This window comes from Pristiophorus japonicus, chromosome 21 (genome assembly GCF_044704955.1).
Source record: "Pristiophorus japonicus isolate sPriJap1 chromosome 21, sPriJap1.hap1, whole genome shotgun sequence".
NCBI lineage: Eukaryota > Metazoa > Chordata > Chondrichthyes > Pristiophoridae > Pristiophorus > Pristiophorus japonicus.
The window spans coordinates 58,985,374-59,005,263 of NC_091997.1; the positions used below are offsets into that span (position 1 = coordinate 58,985,374).

Genomic DNA, 19,890 nt, shown 5'->3' on the forward strand with positions numbered 1-19,890 from the left:
GGGAAAAGTGCCTGGGTTCACCTGCACCACTGCAAGCTCATCACCATTTAAACAAATGTTGCTGGTTAGTCTAATTCTTGTTTCTGTTCCAGATCTCCTCCTCCCTATAGCTGAACAAGGCAGTTGAAGGAGGATCAGTTTGAACTCTTACCTGTCAGACAGCCAAATACACTGACGGAGACCTGAAGGGAAACGTGAAAACAGAACTCTTTTTATCAGCTAAATAATTGGACTATTTATAAGATGAGACTGTGTCTGTATGCTACTGTCTGCATAATAGTGTTAATATATGACAGTTTTAGTGCACGGGAAGGAAGACAAAGGCGAGAGCTCCATGTAAACACCTTTTTGTATATGTCTTACGTTTATGCGGAAAAAGGGCACTTCTCTAAATGCTGGGTGTGTTCACATATCCCTATACATTCCAAAGGGGGAATTCCTTTACACACCATTCCACTGACTCTAACTGAGACTGTTAGATGGATTCAAAGCCAAACCATAATAAAAGGAGGGGGACCAATACTAGTACGAATGATGAAAGGCGGGTCAAAAGAGGGATCACGGAGACCAGGAGGGGTAACATACCGTTACCACCTGAACGAACACGGTGAGGTCACCAAGTGGGAGAGTATTGGAGATCCCAGTATTCAGACATTCCAGGGATGGTACCAACCAACCTACAACCGGGAAAAGGAACCCCCATTCATAGCTCTGATCAACATCTCAGGGATTGGGAGGCCAACAGGGGGCATATGTCTAATTCGAAATGATACCAGTACAAGGGGACATGTCGTAGGGTATAGCAATTGCCCACAAAGTCTCAACCTCACCACAGGTACACGGGTTACCCTTCACTCTTATGATCCAAATAGCACAGACGGGAGGGTATGGGCCCAGTCCTGGGATCCAGAGGCAATATACCAAAAGCAGCCTTTAACGGCACGTATTTCGTGTGCGGTCATAAGGCATATCCTTGGTTGCCCAGGCGATGGACAGGGTCCTGCTATATGGGATATGTGGTGCCATTTATGCGACAAGTACGTACCTTGGCGGAAGTACATGCCTCCGTACGAGTTAAGTGAGCCATCACCCCCACCGACAAGTTCTTTGGGGTCCTGGTATTCCCAGTGGGGATAAAACGTCTCATGGATGAAGTACAGAACTTAGAAACGATATTGGAACAGGTAGCTAACTGCACTGCTGAGGCTCTGGAGGGCATCACAGCTGAAATGGTAGCGATAAGGACCGTAGCATTACAAAACCGAATGGCCCTCGATTACCTGTTAGCTGAGAAAGGGGGAACGTGTGCCGTGATAGGATCTGAATGTTGCACTTACATTCCTGATAGTTCAGAAAACATAACCCACCTTGCCGATCACATAAGGAGGGAGGTGAAGAAGTTATCCACACCAGCAAAAGAACTTAGCAGGTTTGATTGGTTTCTGGGTGGATCTTGGAGATCCTATCTAATACATGTGGCAATTATTCTCATCGTAGTAATAATTACCTGCTGTTTGATTGTTGGTTGCCTTAACCTCTGCTGTAAAGTAATGATGACAAGGTTAGCAGACCCTCTTGTGGTCAAGGCTTCCCGGGTTATGATCCAACAAACTAGAGAACTACTCAACAATAATATGATTCTGGAAAGGGAGTGCGAACGGATGAATGCAATACTCATAGAATGATCCTAAATGTTATCATAGAATGATAAAAGGGGGGATGTGGATATCTGAACGGAATATATGCAATTAAGGACAGTAAGGTAAACGGGATATATGAAAATGTATAAGCCATGGAAGAATAGCTGGGAGAATGTCAGATTGCAAATAGTGCAACATCAGCATAGCTAACAGTCTTTCTCAAGGTTTCAAGTCACTAATCCTGCCAATAATATATAATTGTAACATGAAATACATCTGCAGAATTGCAAGGTCTCAGTTAATAGTCACACCATGAGATTGAAACATTTAGAGGCAATGCTTGAGCTTTCAAGAAGAACATCTCATATAGATTGACTAATGAGTGGCTGAGTTAGACTGTCAATCCATTTGTATTTTGTTATCTGATTTCAAAACTGTATAACTGTTAACGCTTTACGATGTAACTTCACCTATCCGTAGGGAGTGTGTACGCTCTATTCAGAGAGTATATCTTCTGTCTGATAGGTCTTACTGGCCGGTAATAAAGACTGCTTTGTTCAAAGCACAAGAGGTATTCGACTCAATAATTTTACTGAACCAGATTGAAGTAAAAGAATCCGGGAATTTACATTCTTAACCACCTTATCTACCTGTCCTGCTACCTTCAGTGATCTGTGGACATGCACTCCAAGGTTCCTTTGTTCCACAACACTTCTCAGTATCCTATCATTTATTGTGTATTCCCTTGCCTTGTTAGTCCTCCCAAATGTATTATCTTACACTTCTCTGGATTGAAATTCATTTGTCACTTACGCATACACCAGCGCAGATACATATGTCAGTGGGAGCAATACAGATAGTTGTGTTGTCATCTGGTGTCTCACAGATCACACAAGCAAGAGCAGATGGTGGAGACAGGGACAGCAGTGGAGTGTCCTCTTTGGAAGGCGCAGGGCCCTCCAAGTTCTGTTCAGCTCGACGCATCATTCTGGAGACCCCGGGTGGTGCGTAATGAAGGGCGCCACCGATCGGTTGAGGCATCTGAAGCGCATCTTCAGCATCCTGATTGCTTGCTGAATGACATACCTCGTTGTCATATGGCTTTTATTGTCGTGCTCTTCGGCCTCGTTGCTTGGGCTCCTCACGGGTGTCATCAGCCACCTCTTAAGTGGATAGTCCTTGTGTCCAAGCAGACAGCTGGTAAGTTTGTTTGGAAGCACAAAGAGATCACACTCATTGTGACTGGCTTCATTGATGGCAAAGTATACATAATTTCCTGCCCTGGCAAACATGTCATCAGTCACATGTGTTACACATTTGTGGGCAGCCGACTGCAAAACTTTGCAAATGTCTCCTGCAGATACCTGGAAGGAGCCTGAGATGAAGAAGTTGAAGGCGGTGGTCACTTTGACAGCCACTGGTAAAACCAAGTCCAGTTGGCAGTCGGATACAAATGTCTGCCACGACCTGAGGCACTGGTGTTCGGACATGTCATGTCAAGGAAGCTGATACTCTGGCTATATACACTGTGTTGCGGGGTTTCGCCTCCTGCGAGCTGCTCATCCCCTCTCCTGTGGAGTGGCAGGTCTGTGAGGAGAAGGCTGCTGCTGCTCTTGCTGCTGCTGGTGTTGTTACTGCTGGGGCTCATTTTGGTTCTCATCTGAGATCCAAGGTGAAACAGCATTAGCGGCACCCATGCTGATCTGATATATGATAGATGTAAAGTTGAGATCAGACGCACAGTAGTGAGAGTAAACTCCAATGCAGTGAAAGTCACCTCCAAAGCAGGGTACGGCAGCATATTGGATATGTTACTGGACTAGTAATCCAATATCCCTGGGCTAATGATCCTGCGACATGAGTTCAAATCCCACCATGAAAGCTGGCTAATTTAAATTCAAATTAACTAAATAAATCTGGAATAAAAAGCGAGTAATGGTGACCATCTGGTTCTCTAATCCCTTTTTGGGAAGGAAATCTGCTGTCCTGACCCATAGCAATGTGGTTGACTCTTAACTGCCCTCTGCAGTTTAAGAAAGCGGGTCACCACTTTCTCAAGGGCAATTAGGGATGGGCAATAAATGCCAGCCTTGCCAGTGACATCCCATGAACGAATAAAACAAGTAGGTACCACCTCCAAAGTTGTAGAAATCAGCCGCAAAGTGCTGAAAGCAAACCCTCAGAACGAGTGCTGTGAGCAAAAGACTTTCACTGAGGCCAGGAAGCAGGTGTGAAGTCTCCATTGTTATGGTATTTTTTGCCAGTCATTTGTTGAGCCCCCTCAATTGCCACTGTGCTCTTGCCTTGCTTCCACTGGCAAGGTTCAGGAAGCCCAGGAAACCCGTGGACCCACAGTGAAAGTTGAAAACCTGTTAACTACCTCTTCATTGCTTTCAATTGGTAACTCCCTCTCCTGCGGGGGTGTTCTGAACGCTGCCGAACACGCCCCAGTGAAATGTGGAAGTTGGCAGGTTAGAGCCAGCGCATTTTACTCGTCATCCACTCCCAAACCCACTCACCCCTTGATGTTAAAATTCCCCACAATGTAACTCGATGAAACCCCTGTCCTAAGAACTCCTTATGTGGCTCCTTATTTGTTTTATTACATTTCCTGTGAAGCGCCATGGGATTTTTACTGTTCGAGGTGTTATATAAATGCAAGTTGTTGTTGTTTATTTCCCACTGCCCAGAGTTCACTAAGTTGCTGTTAAATCTTCTGATATCTTCCTGGGATATCATTGTTTCCAGTTCCCCAGTTGCTGTCCAGACTCTGACCTTTGCAGGCACTTTCTTGGTTTGTATTTAACACTTTCTTTTCCCATGTTTTTTTCTTCAAGCTCACATCTCGTTCCTGTGTCTGAATCTTGTTCTGTTTCATAACTGGTTCATTTGAATTTCCTTCTCTACTCTCTTTAGTCCTTCTGCGCGCCATAGCTTTTGCTAAATACGGAGATTACCACGGGATTGCTAATCTCTCCCCACCTTCAGACAACTCATGGTTCTCGGTGCTACTGTTACCCATTTGATGGCTTTGCCCAGAGTCCTCATCCTCCCCACAGCAACCCAGTCCCTCAAACATGTTGGAGAGGGTAACTTGTTCTGGGCCTCTCTACCTCGTCACTTTCCCTGAGCCGTGAATACTCACCACTCCTATCACTGCCACCTCCCCACTGCCAGCTCCTTATCTCTCAATGGGGTAACTACTATCTGAAACGCTTACTCCAGAAACTTCTCTCCCTCCCTGATGTGCCACATTGTCTCCAACAGCACCTCAAGTTCTGAAATCTTGAGCTCACTTAATCTCAGTTGAGACACTTCCCGCAGATGTGTATGTCCAAGTTAACATCTGCTGCTCAAACCTCCCACATCCTGCAGGAACTGCACAGCACTGTCCCTTCCTGTGCTTACTATAAATGGTAGTTAAACTACAGTTAAACTTATATTCTTATCTACTTAAGTTCCATTAAACTGCCCTGAATTCTCACTTTTGTCAAATTCCTATCTCACCTCACTCCGTGGGGTGCTGTCTGCTTGAATAGAGGTTCCCAAACTGGGGCTGGGTTATCGGGGGGTATGAGACTCATGGGTTTAAATACAAGATTTTTTTTTCTTTTGTTACAGCATGGAAGAAGGCCATTCGGCCCATCGAGCTCATGCCGATCCAGCTAGTCTCAGCCAGTCCCACTCCCTCGCCATTTCCCCATAGCCCTGCAATTTATTTTCCTTCAGGTACTTATCCACTTCCTTTTGAAAGATAAGATTGAGTCTGCCTCCACTACTCTTTCAGGCAGTGCATTCCAGATCCTAACCACTCGCTGCGTAAAAAGATTTTTTCTTACATCGCTTTTGGTTCTTTTGACAATCGCCTTATATCTGTGTCCTCTGGTTCTCCACCCTACTGCCAATGGGAACAGTTCTTCCCAATCTACTCTATCCAGATCCCTCATGATTTTGAACACGTTTATTAAATCTCCTCTTAATCTACTCTGCTCCAAGGAGAACAACCCCAGCTTCTCCAGTCTATGAAACTGAAATCCCTCATTCTTGGAATCTTTCTCGTGAATCTTTTCTGCACCCTCTAAGGCCTTCACATCCTTCCTAAAGTGTGGTTTCCAGAATTGGACACAATACTCCAGTTGAGGCCAAGCCAGTGTTTTATACAGGTTCATCATAATTTCCTCACTTTGTACTCTACACCTCTATTCATGAACCCGCAAGCCTTTTGAACCACTTTCTCAACCTGCCCCGCCACCTTCAATGATTTGTGCTCATATACCCCCAGGTCTCTCTGATCGTGCACCCGCTTTAGACTTGCACCATTTAGTTTCTATGTCCTCTCCTCATTCTTTGCACCAAAATGTATCACTTCACACTTTTCTGCGTTAAATTCATCTGCCTCGTGTACGCCCATCCCACCAGCCTGTCTATGTCTTCCTGAAGTCTATCACTATCCTCCTCACTGTTCACTATACTTCCAAGTTTTGTGTCATCTACAAATTGTGCCCTGTACACCTGTCCAAGTCATTAATAGATATCAAGAAAAGCAGTGGTCCCAGTACCGACCCCTGGGGAACACCACTGTATACCTTCCTCCAGTCCGAAAAACATCCGTTCACCACTACTCTCTGTTTCCTGTCACTGAGACAATTTTGTATCCATGCTGCCACTGTCCCTTTTATTCCATGGGCTTCAACTTTGCTGGCAAGCCTATTATGTGACACTTTGTCAAACGCCTTTTGGAAATCCATATACAGCATGTCAACCACATTACCCTCATCAACCCCCTCTGTTACCTCATCAACAAACTCGATCAAGTGAGTTAAACACACTTTGCCTTTAACAAATCCGTGCTGGCTTTACTTAATTAATCCACACTTGTCCAAGTGACTGTTAATTTTGTCTCTGATCACTATTTCTAAAAGATTCCCCACTACCGAGGTTAAGTTGACTGGCCTGTAGTTGCTGGGTTTATCTTTACACCCTTTTTTGAACAATGATGTTATTATGTCTGTCATGTACTTATGAATGACTCCATGAGGCAATGTGTTGTACTCAAACTGTAGTGACCTTGGTCCTTTATTTGTAACTCTAGAGTGAGGCAGCCGCATGGTGGCTCCCCTTTTATATGGCCCCCGCCACCAGGGCAGGAAACCCCGGTCTCCACCAGTTGCACCCTCTAGTGGTGTCAGCATGTATATACACAGTGCAAACCTTATTGATAGTACATCAAGTCTCCATCTTGTGCAACTACACAGAGAGGAGAGTATATCTACAGTCTGCATATATAACATCACTCTCCCCCAAGTCCTTTATGCCAATTACCTTTGCACTATGCGCTCTGGCTTAGCTCTCCACAGACTTAAGTGTCAATAGCCCTTGCACCCTGGCTGTGCTTTGGCTTGGCTCTCTCCCCGTTAACCCCCAAGTCCTTTTGCCACAACATTGGGTAGTGCTTACCAGTTTGGATGGTTCGATGATGCAGTGGAGATTCCAGTGGGTTCTGGGTGTGATCCATGTGTGTTTCCGTGACTATATACATCCATTACCCAACCCCACCCCCCAACAGCGAGATCATGTAGCTGGCCCGTTACATTAACATACAGGAACACACACAGTGCAAGTACAAAGAAAAGAAGAAAACCCCCCTTTTTTTTTTTACAGTTTGTATCGTGACACCTTGGTTCAGTGATTTACATTCGTTACGTTTTACGGTCGTGCGCCAAGATTGGGTAGATTGCATTCATGGTTCAGTCATGGTCAGTACTGAGGTAGCAGTACAGGTATGTGAGGATGCTAGTTCCAGAGCAACTGGACGGGGTCTTGTCATCTGATGGTGGCGCTGTGCCCCCTGCTAGCGCGGTGGGCTTGGTTCGCTCACCTAGCCAGGACTCAGGGCCTTTGCCGTTGCCTAGTGGTGATGTATGTGGCCTCCCCGTCCTCCTTTGAGGGCTGCAGAATCTTCTGCCTGCTCTCTAACAGTGTTGGGAACCTGACTGTTCCAGGTCCCGTTTGGGGAATTCGTTGGTTCTGACCTTTCGCTCCTGGACATGGCCAAGGTAGCGACTGGGTCTGGGGGCTGCACCGTCTCCACCTGGGTGGTGGGCCACAGCAGCCAAGTGCACGTATTGGCGCCGTTTTCATTCCCAGGTCCGTGGTGAATAGTGCCATCAGGTGCCTGCAGCGTGGGATAGAGCTGGGGCAGGGTATCAGGATCAGTGCCTTCACCCTCCTGAGGTCGCTGGCCGATAACTTGTGGGGACACCTGGGGCAGGGTATCAGGATCAGTGCCTTTACCCTCCCGAATTCGCTCGCTTGCTACTTTTGGGGACACTCTATTCCCGACATCTCGCAACATTTTGTTCTTTACATTCTTAATCGGTTCGTTACATTGATTGCCGTGCATACAATGTCTCTAAGTTCAGTTGGTTGCATGTCTCCTTTAACCCTGCCACGCCACACCTCACTGCAGCAGGGACGCCATCTTGCCTCTGTCCTCGAGGTCGACTGCCTTGATTGTTCTCTCCTGCGATTCTGTCACAAAAGCTGGAAGAGTGTCTGTGAATTCGATCTTCCTCCTCAGGAGTCCTGCCACTGGAGCCGGGAAGTTACTTTTAGGTCGTTCCGGTCGTATCATTGCCACGCAGTCATGATGGACGGTTTGTGCCTCAAGTACTGCGCTGGTCTGTTCTCTGGTGACCGGCCCAAGCGAAGGTGAGGTTTTGCTCTGCCTCTGAGCACAGGGGACATCGATTGCTGGAGTGAAGAGGTCTTCCCATTTCCAATGGATCTTCCCCATCGACCTTCTTCCAAGTAGCATTGGACCATCACCTGCAACAATCCAGAGGTAACTTGTGCACCACGCCTTATGGATTACAATTACATCTGCACTACCAAGGACTGGGATCAGCTCCTTTGTGTAGGTGCGCAACTTTTCCTGTACTGGAACCAGCTCGGATTGTTTTTAGTTCCATAGCCTCTCAAAGGCATCCTGGCTCATCACTGACTGGCTTGCTCCCATGTCCACTTCCATGAAGACAGAAACGCCGTTTATCTCAACTTCCATCTTCACTGGAGGACAATCGGTGGAGCAGGTATACACTCCATACACTTCTTCTTAGGGCTGAGCTGCCTCTCTGGCCAAATTATCATACTCCCCGCTGGATTCAAAGTCATCTACCAACTCCCCTGCTAGACAGTGAGTCGTATTTCTTTTACACATATATTGGAGGTGGTTCTTCGTACTCAGCAAACCGACACTGGTGAGCCCTATGGTTTCCTCCACAATGCCAGCATGGTGCTACTCGATTAGCACCCCTTGGCAGATGCTGAGTTCTGGAACCCTGAGATCAGAGCTCACTGCCCTGGGCAGAGCCACGTTCTACAGTCTTGCCTGTGAAAGGCACCATTCTGTGTACAGTACTTGCCAGGTTTGAGTCCACAGGATGAATAATTTGCTTGGTGCTGCAGATCGAGGTCATGAATGCCTGACTGATGCTGATGGCCTTCTAAAGGTTGACTGTGGTGTCGGCAGATAATAGCTTGTGAAGGAGGCCCTCGTGGCCAATTCCTACAACGAAGATGTCTCGCAATGCTTCGTTGAGGTGCATGCCAAAATCACCATGGTGCCGCAAGTCTCTTGAGGTCGGCAGCATATTTTGAAATCTCCTGGCCCTCAGGTCTGCGGTGAGTGTAGAATCTGTGCCTGGTTGTGAGGATGCACTCTTTTGCTTTTAGCTGGTCGCGAATTAGTTCAGTCAGCTCATCGTATGTCTTATCCTTGGCCTTCGTGGGTGCCAGCAAGTCCCTGACGAGGTGGTAGACCTCTGGCCCACAACTGGTCAGCAGTATAGTCTGGTGTTTCTCCGCCAATGTGTCCGTCTCCCCTGCCAGGTTGTTTGCCACGAAATATTGCTCGAGCCTTTCCGTGAAGGCATCCAAATCATCGCCCCCTGCGAAATCTTTTAGTGTGCCATAATCGAGTAAAAGTCTGTATTCTCGTCACCAGTTGTTATGTCTCTAATGCACTTATGAATAACTCCACAAGGCAAGGTGTTGTACTCAAACTGTAGTGACCTTGGTTCTTTATTGGTAACTCCAGAGTGAGGCAGCCGCATGATGGCTCCCCTTTTATACAGCCCCTGTCACCAGGGCAGGAAACCCCAGTCTCCACCAGTTGCACCCTCTAGTGGTGCCAGCATGTATACAGACAGTGTAAACCTTATTGATAGTACATCAGGTAAACAATTCTCCATCTTATGCAACTATACAGTGACGACACAGAAAGTATATCTATAGTCTGCATATATAAACAGATGTAACATTTGCAATTCTCCAGTCCACCCCCGTATCTATGGAGGATTAGAATATTATGGCTAGTACCTCTGAGGTTTCCACCTTTACTTCCCTCAGCATCCAAGGATGCATCCCATCGGTCCTGGTGACTTATCTACCTTTGGTACAGTTCTTTCTAATAACGCTTGTGTTATATATGTAAACTTGTATTTACTCTGTAGAGCCACCAGAGGGCTTATCCCCTGGAGTCCCAAGAGATCCCATAATCCCTTGGGAGCACAGGTATTTAAGGAGGCTTCACAGGTTGGAGAGGCACTCTGGAGACCTGCAATAAAAGACTAAGGTCACACTTTATTTTGAGCTCACAGTGTTCAGTCTGACTTTCTCCATACACAACAACTGGCGACAAGATACAGATAGCGAACACAAAGATGCAGAGATCAGTGGACATCCTGGAGAAAGTCTTGGAGAAAGATGATTGGGAAACTTTTGTGGAGCGAATCGACCAATACTTCGTGGCCAACGAGCTAGATGGGGAAGAGAGTGCTGCAAAATGAAGGGCGATGCTCCTCATCGTCTATGGGGCACCAACCTATGAAGAATCTGCTCACTCCAGCGAAACCCACAAAGAAATCATATGACGATTTGTGCACACTGGTCCGAGAGCATTTGAACCTGAAGGAAAGCATTCTGATGGCAAGGTACTGGTTCTACACCGACAAAAGGTCTGAAGGCCAGGAAGTGGCGAGTTATGTCCCCCAGCTAAGATGCCTTGCAGGACTTTGCGAATTTGAAGGACATGCTCAGAGACTTTTTCATACTTGGCATTGGCCACGAAACCATGCTTCGCAAACCTTTGACTGTAGAGACCCCAACCTTGAATAAGGCCATAGCAATAGCCCAGGCGTTCATTGCCACCAGTGACAATACGAAGCAAATCTCTCAGCACATAAGTGCTGCTACAAGTACTGTGAACAAAGTGATGTTGTTTTCGAATTGTAACGTATAGGGCAGGTCACACATAGCTGCAGCTACACGTCCGCAGATGACTCAGAGTCCACCATCAAGGGTGATGAATGCAAGCCATTAACACCTTGTTGGTGCTGCGGGAGTGATCATCGTTTCCATTCATGCCGATTCAAAGAGTACGTTTGCAAGAGCAGTGGAACAATGGGACACCTCCGAGTGTGCAGGCGAGCTGCAAAGCCTGTTAAACCTGAAAACCACCATGTTGCAGAGAAGGACAGATCCACGGAGGATCATGACGAACCAGAGCCTCAGATCGAGGAGGCAGAGGTACATGGGGTGCACACATTCACCACGAATTGTCCCCTGATAATGCTGAATGTTGAACTAAATGGACTCCCGGTGTCAACGGAGCTGGACACGGGTGCGAACCAGTCCAACATGGGCAAAAAGACTTTCAAAAGGCTGTGGTGGAACAAGGCCTCAAGGCCAGTCTTAACTCCAGTTCGCACGAAACTAAGAACTTACATGAAAGAACTGATTCCTGTAATCGGCAGTGCTAGTGTAAAGGTCTCCTACGATGGAGCGGTGCACAAGCTACCACTCTGGGTGGTACTGGGCGATGGTCCCACGTTGCTCAGCAGGAGCTGGCTGGGACAGATACGCTGGAACTGGGACAATGTCCGAGCGCTATCGCCCGCTGACTGCACTTCGTGGGCCCAGGTCTTAAACAAATGTCCTTCGCTGTTCGAACCAGCCATCGGGAAATTCCAAGGAGCAAATGTGCAGATCCACCTAATTCCGGGGGTGCGACCCATCCATCACAAGGCGAGAGCAGTATTGTACATGATGAGAGAAAGGGTCCCAGTCCTCAAGGGAGATGGCACCGTCAGAATCTGTGGCGATTACAAAGTAACTGTCAATCGTTTCTCCCTGCAGGACCAATACCCACTACCAAAGGCTGGCGACCTCTTTGCAACGCTGAAAGGAGGAAAGACGGTCACAAAGCTGGATCTGACTTCAGTCTAAATGACGCAGGAACTGGAGGAATCATTGAAGGCTCTCACCTGCATCAACATGCACAAAGGTTTCTTTGTTTATAACAGATGCCCGTTTGGAATTGGATCGGCGGCGGCGATATTCCAGAGAAACATGGAAAGCTTACTGAAATCGGTCCTGCACACCGTGGTCTTCCAAGACGGCATCTTGGTCACAGGTCGGAACACAGTTGAGCATTTGCAGAACCTGGAGGAGGTTCTTAGTTGACACAACTGCGAGGGGCTCAGGTTAAAATGCTCAAAGTGCGTTTTCCTGGCGCCTGAAGTGGAGTTCCTGGGAAGGAAGATTGCGGCAAATGGCATCAGGCCCACCAACGCGAAGAGGCAATCGAGAACGCACCGAGGCCACAGAACGTGACGGAGCTGCAGTCGTTTCTGGGACTCCTGAACTACTTTGGTAACTTCTTACCGGGTCTCAGCACACTGCTAGAACCACTACATGTCTTATTATGAAAAGGGGACGAATGGGTTTGGGGCAAAAGCCAAGAAAATGCCTTTGTAAAAGCAAGTAAATTGTTATGCTCAAACAAATTGCTTGTGTTGTATGATCCATGTAAGCGTTTGGTACTAGCATGTGATGCGTTGTCATATGGCGTCGGGCATTTATTGCAACAAGCTAATGATTTCGGGAAACTGCAACCGGTTGCTTATGCATCCAGGAGTCAGTATAAGGCTGAGAGAGCCTACAGCATGATTGAGAAAGAAGCATTAGCGTGTGTCTATGGGGTAAAGAAAATGCATCAATACCTGTTTGGGCTAAAATTCGAATTGGAAACTGACCATAAGCCACTGATATCCCTGTTTTCTGAGAGTAAAGGGATAAATACCAACGCATTGGCCCACATCCAGAGATGGGCGCTCACTTCCACATACAACTACGCCATCCGCCACAGGCGAGGCACAGAAAACTGCGCTGATGCTCTCAGTAGGCTGCCTTTGCCCACCACGGCGGTGGAAATGGCACAGCCCGCAGATCTAGCCATGGTTGTGGAAGCATTTGGGAGTGAGCAATCACCCGTCACTGCCTGGCAGATCAAAACCTGGACAAGCCAGGACCCCTTACTATCTCGAGTCAAAAGCTGTGTGCTTCATGGGAGCTGGTCCAGTGTCCCAGTGGAAATGCAGGAAGAGATAAAACCGTTCCAGTGGCGCAAAGTTGAAATTGCCTTCTGTGGGGCAATCGAGTAGTGGTCCCCAAGAAGGGCAGAGACACCTTCATCAATGACCTCCACAGTACCCACCCAGGCATCATAATGATGAAAGTGATAGCCAGATCCCACGTGTGATGGCCCGGTATCAATGCGGACTGAAGAGTCCTGCGTTCACAAATGTAATATATGCTCACAGTTAAGCAATGTACTCAGGGAGGCGCCACTAAGTTTAAGGTCTTGGCCCTCCAAACCGTGGTCTAGGGTACACGTCGACTATGCAGGCCCGTTCTTGGGTAAAATGTTCCTTGTGCTTGTCGATCCATACTCCAAGTGGATTGAATGTGAGATAATGTCGGCTAGCACATCCGCTGCCACCACTAAAAGCCTGCGGGCCATGTTTGCCACACACAGCTTACCCGATGTCCTGGTGAGCGACAACGGGTCATGTTTTACGAGTACTGAGTTCAAAGAATTCATGGCCCGTAACGGAATCAAACATGTCACATCGGCCCGGTTTAAACCAGCGTCCAATGGTCAGGCAGAGAAAGCAGTGCAAACCATCAAGCAAGGCTTGAAGAGGGTAACTGAAGACTCACTGCAGACTCGCCTATCCCGAGTCCTGCTTAGCTACCGCACGAGACCCGACTCACTCACTGGGATCCCACCTGCTGAACTGCTCTTGAAAAGAGCACTTAAGACAAGGCTCTCGTTAGTTCACCCTGATCTACATGAACAAGTAGAGAGCAGGCGGCTTCAAAAAGTGCATACCATGATTGCGCAAATGTGTCATGCGAGATTGAAGTCAATGATCCTGTATTTGTATTCAATTATGGACAAGTCCCAAGTGGCTTCCCGGCATTGTTGTGGCCAAAGAGCAGGGTGTTTCGGGTCAAACTTTCAAATGGACTCATTTACTGGAAACACTTGGACCAAATCAAACTCAGATTCACGGACTATCCTGAGCAACCCACCTTGGACCCTACCTTTTTTGATCCCCCAGCATACACACCAGTGGCAACCGGCACACGGTTGACCACGAAGCAGAACCCATCATCCACAGCAGCCCAGCAGGGCCCAACACACCAGGCAACCCAGCAAGGCCAGCTGCACAGCAGCCCAGCGAGGACACAAGAAATGACTCAGCAACACCAGCTTTCACACTGAGATGATCAACCAGGGCAAGAAGGGCCCCAGATCGACTCACATTGTAAATAGTTGCACTATTGACTTTGGGGGGGGGGGCGGGGAGTGTTGTTGTCGATGTAAACTTGTATTTACTTTGTACAGCCATCAGAGGGCTCATCCCCTGGAGTCCCAAGGGATCCCATAATCCCTTAGGCGCATAGGTATTTAAGGAGGCTTCACAGGTTGGAGAGGCACTCTGGAGACCCGCAATAAAAGACTAAGGTCACACTTTACTTTGAACTCACAGTGTTCAGTCTGACTCTTTCTCCATACACTACAGCTTCTTTCTCAATTTTTATCCTATCAACTGTCTCCACTACCTCCTCCTTCACTATGTCTATGGTAGCATCCTCTTCTTTGGTGAAGACAGACGCAACGTACTCAGTTAGTATCTCAGCCTACCCTCACCTCCTTTCTGCTCCCCAATCCCCCTCACCCCTCCTCTTACTACTCTTTTACTATTTATATGCCTTTAGAAGACTTTTGGATTCCCTTTTATGTTGGCTGCCATAGAAACATAGAAAATAGGTGCAGGAGTAGACCATTCGGCCCTTCTAGCCTGCACCGCCATTCAATGAGTTCATGGCTGAACATGCAACCTCAGTACCCCATTCCTGTTTTCTCGCCATACCCCTTGATTCCCCTCGTAGTAAGGACTTCATCTAACACCTTTTTGAATATATTTAGTGAATTGGCCTCAACAACTTTCTGTGGTAGAGAATTCCACAGGTTCACCACTCTCTGGGTGAAGAAGTTTCTCCTCATCTCAGTCCGAAATGGCTTACCCCTTATCCTTAGACTGTGACCCCTGGTTCTGGACTTCCCCAACATTGGGAACATTCTTCTTGCATCTAACCTGTCTAAACCCATCAGAATTTTAAACGTTTCTATGAGGTCCCCTCTCATTCTTCTGAACTCCAGTGAATACAAGCCCAGTTGATCCAGTCTTTCTTGATAGGTCAGTCCCGCCTCGCTGCACTCCCTCAATAGCAAGAATGTCCTTCCTCAGATTAGGAGACCAAAACTGTACACAATACTCAAGGTGTGGCCTCACCAAGGCCCTGTACAACTGTAGCAACACCTCCCTGCCCCTGTACTCAAATCCCCTCGCTATGAAGGCCAACATGCCATTTGCTTTCTTAACCGCCTGCTGTACCTGCATGCCAACCTTCAATGACTGATGTACCATGACACCCAGGTCTCGTTGCACCTCCCCTTTTCCGAATCTGTCACCATTCAGATAATAGTCTGTCTCTCTGTTTTTACTACCAAAGTGGATAACCTCACATTTATCCACATTATACTTCATCTGCCATGCATTTGCCCACTCACCTAACCTATCCAAGTCGCTCTGCAGCCTCATAGCATCCTCCTCACAGCTCACACTGCCACCCAACTTAGTGTCATCCGCAAATTTGGAGATACTACATTTAATCCCCTCGTCTAAATCATTAATGTACAGTGTAAACAGCTGGGGCCCCAGCACAGAACCTTGCGGTACCCCACTAGTCACTGCCTGCCATTCTCAAAAGTACCCATTTACTCCTACTCTTTGCTTCCTGTCTGACAACCAGTTCTCAATCCATGTCAGCACACTACCCCCAATCCCATGTGCTTTAACTTTGCACATTAATCTCTTGTGTGGGACCTTGTCGAAAGCCTTCTGAAAGTCCAAATATACCACATCAACTGGTTCTCCCTTGTCCACTCTACTGGAAACATCCTCAAAAAATTCCAGAAGATTTGTCAAGCATGATTTCCCTTTCACAAATCCATGCTGACTTGGACCTATCATGTCACCTCTTCCAAATGCGCTGCTATGACATCCTTAATAATTGATTCCATCATTTTACCCACTACCGATGTCAGGCTGACCGGTCCATAATTCCGTGTTTTCTTTCTCCCTCCTTTTTTAAAAAGTGGGGTTACATTGGCTACCCTCCACTCGATAGGAACTGATCCAGAGTCTATGGAATGTTTGAAAATGACTGTCAATGCATCCACTATTTCCAAGGCCACCTCCTTAAGTACTCTGGGATGCAGTCCATCGGGCCCTGGGGATTTATCGGCCTTCAATCCCATCAATTTCCCCAACACAATTTCCCGACTAATAAGGATTTCCCTCAGTTCCTCCTTCTTACTAGACCCTCTGACCCCTTTTATATCCGGAAGGTTGTTTGTGTCCTCCTCAGTGAATACCGAACCAAAGTACTTGTTCAATTGGTCTGCCATTTCTTTGTTCCCCGTTGTGACTTCCCCTGATTCTGACTGCAGGGGACCTACGTTTGTCTTTACTAACCTTTTTCTTTTTACATTTCTATAGAAACTTTTGCAATCCATCTCAATGTTCCCTGCAAGCTTCTTCTCGTACTCCATTTTCCCTGCCCTAATCAAACCCTTTGTCCTCCTCTGCTGAGTTCTAAATTTCTCCCAGTCCCCGGGTTCGCTGCTATTTCTGGCCAATTTATATGCCACTTCCTTGGCTTTAATACTATCCCTGATTTCCCTGGATAGCCACGGTTGAGCCACCTTCCCTTTTTTATTTTTACGCCAGACAGGAATGTACAATTGTTGTAGTTCATCCATGCGGTCTCTAAATGTCTGCCATTGCCCATCCACAGTCAACCCCTTCAGTATCATTCGCCAATCTATCCTAGCCAATTCACGCCTCATACCTTCAAAGTTACCCTTCTTTAAGTTCTGGACCATGATCTCTGAATTAACTGTTTCATTCTCCATCCTAATGCAGAATTCCACCATATTATGGTCACTCTTCCCCAAGGGGCCTCGCACAACGAGATTGCTAATTAATCCTCTCTCATTACACAACACCCAGTCTAAGATGGCCTCCCCCTAGTTGGTTCCTCGACATATTGGTCTAGAAAACCATCCCTTATGCACACTCCAGGAAATTCTCCTCCACCATATTGCTTCCAGTTTGGTTAGCCCAATCTATGTGCATATTAAAGTCACCCATTCTCATACCCTCTCTTTGCCCTTCTTATTTTCTTTTTCACTTCCCTTTTGACCTTTCTATATATAGCCTGATTTTCAGATGTATTAGCTACCTTGCATCTATTATACGCGCTGTTTTTCTGCTTCATCAAATTCTCTCTGTTTCGTCATCCAGGGAGCCCTGACTTTAGTTGCCCTACCTTTCCCCCTTGTAGGAATGTACCTCGACTGTACCGGAATTATTTCCTCTTTAAAGGCAGCCCATTGTTCCACTACAGTTTTGCCTGCCAATCTTTGATTCCAGTTTACCCTGGCCAGACCCACTCTCATCCCACTGAAATTTACCTTCCTCCAATTATGTATTTTTATTCTTTTTCCATCGCTAATCTAACCCTTATGATACTATGATCACTGTTCCCTAAATGTTCCCCTACTGACACTTGCTCCACCTGACCCACCTCATTCCCCAGAACCAGATCCAGCAATGCCTCCTCCCTCGTCGGGCCGGAAACATACTGATCCAGAAAGTTCTCCTGAACACACTGCAGAAATTCTTCCCCCTCTCTGCCCTTTGCACTATTACTATCCCAGTCTATGTTAGGATCATTGAAGACCCTATTATCACTACTCTATAGTTCTTGCACCTCTCTGTAATTTCTCTGCAAACTTGCTTCTCCATATCTTTCTGACTATTTGGTGGTCTATAGAATACACCTAGTTATGTAATTGCACCTCTATTATTTCTTAACGCTTGCCATATAGATTCTGTCCTTGACCCCTCCAGGACATTCTCCTTCATTAATACTGCCACTCCTATCTTTTCTGCCCTATCCTTCCTGAATCAGGAATATTTAGTACCCAATCCTGCCTTTTTTGAGCCAGGTCTCAGTTATTGACACAGCATCATATTCCCATGTGGCTATTTGTGCCTGCAGCTCACTTACCTTGTTTACTACACGTCGTGCATTCACATCACCTGTCATATATGTATACTCTGTGTATATACTATGCTGGTACCACTAGAGGGTGCAACTGTGGGAGGCCCAGGCAGGAGCTGTATAAAAGGCTGGACACCACGTGGGGAAGACACTCTGAGTTACAATAAAGAGGCTAAGGTCACAGCAGTTCAAGCACAGCACTGGGCCTCGTGGAGTTATTCTACAGATAAGTAGAGACATATTATAACCCATCTTACACCATCCTGTATTCTCTTTTAGTTTGACCCCACCTAATTACCTTATTATTTCTTACTTTAGTGCTCTTTGCCTCTCCCAATCCTTTGTGCACTTTATTTCTCCTTTCTAATGTTACATGCTGGTGCCGATCTGCCTGCAAAATCTGTTTCAGTCCTCCCCAATAGCACTAGCAAATCTCCCCACAAGGATATTGGTTTCCGGCCCTGTTGAGGTGCAACCCGTAAGGCCTGTAAAGGTCCCAATGCCCCAGGAATCTGAAGCCCTCCCTGCTGCATCATCTCTCCAGCCACCCATTCATCTGCTCTATCCTCCTAATTCTATACTCACTCGTGCATGGCACTGGGAGTAATCCAGAGATTACTACCTTTGAGGTCCAACTGTTTAATCTCTTTCCAAGCTCCCAAAAATCTGCCTGCAGGACCTCATCCCTCTTTTTACCAATAAAAGAAAAAAGACTTGCATTTATATAGCGCCTTGCACGACCACTGGACGTCTCAAAGCGCTTTACAGCCAATGAAATAATTTTAGAATGTAGTCACTGTTGTAATGTCAGAAACGTGGCAGCCAACTTGCGCACAGCAAACTCCCACAAACAGCAATGTGATAATGACCAGATAATCTGTTTTTTTTGTTATGTTGATTGAGGGATAAATATTAGTTGCAGGACACTGGAGATAGCTCCTTTGCTCTTCTTCGAAATAGTGCCATGGGATCTTTTACGTCCACCTGAGGGCAGACGGGGCCTTGGTTTAGCATCTCATCCAAAAGACAGCACTTCCGACAGTGCAGCGCTCCCTCAGCACTGCCCCTCCGACATTGCAGCGTTCCCTCAGCACTGCACTGGGAGTGTCAGCCTAGATTTATGTGCTCATAATGTACAATGTCATATGGACCAGACCTGTGGATGTTCACGCTCCCTTCACAGAATGTTCTGCATCCGCTCAGAGATATCCTTAACCCTGGCAACAGGAAGGCAAAATACCATCCTGGAGTCATGTCTGTGGTCGCAGAAACACCTGTCTGCTCCCCGATCGAATTTACTACCACTACTGCTCTCCCATTCTTCTTCCTCCACCCGTGTACAGCTGAGCCACCTGTGGTGCTGTAGACTTGGCTCTGGCTGTACTCCCCAGAGGAACCATCGCCTTCACCAGTACTCAGAACAGAATATAAATTGGAGAACAAGATGCATTCAGGGCGCATCTGCAATACCTGCCTAGTTCTCCTCTTCTGTCTCGGCAGTCATCCATTCCCTCTCTGGCTGTACACTCTGCAGGGTGAGCACCTCCTTAAACATGCTGTCCACGAAGCTCTCAGCCTCCCGGACACATCACAGTGATGCCAGCTGCTCCAGCCGACGACATTTCCTGCACATGTGGTTGTCCAGGACACCGAAAGTGTCCTGGAGTTCTTACATGGCACAGGATGCGCATTCCGTGGGATGGAA

The 19,890-nt window shown here is 47.0% G+C and overlaps 1 protein-coding gene across 1 annotated transcript in view; it reads right to left on the bottom strand.

The window, feature by feature from the left end:
* The window catches only part of LOC139234015 (KAT8 regulatory NSL complex subunit 1-like), a 217,478-nt gene that overhangs the window by 196,898 nt on the left and 690 nt on the right, over positions 1 to 19,890 (bottom strand). The gene's annotated exons all lie outside the window — the stretch shown is intronic.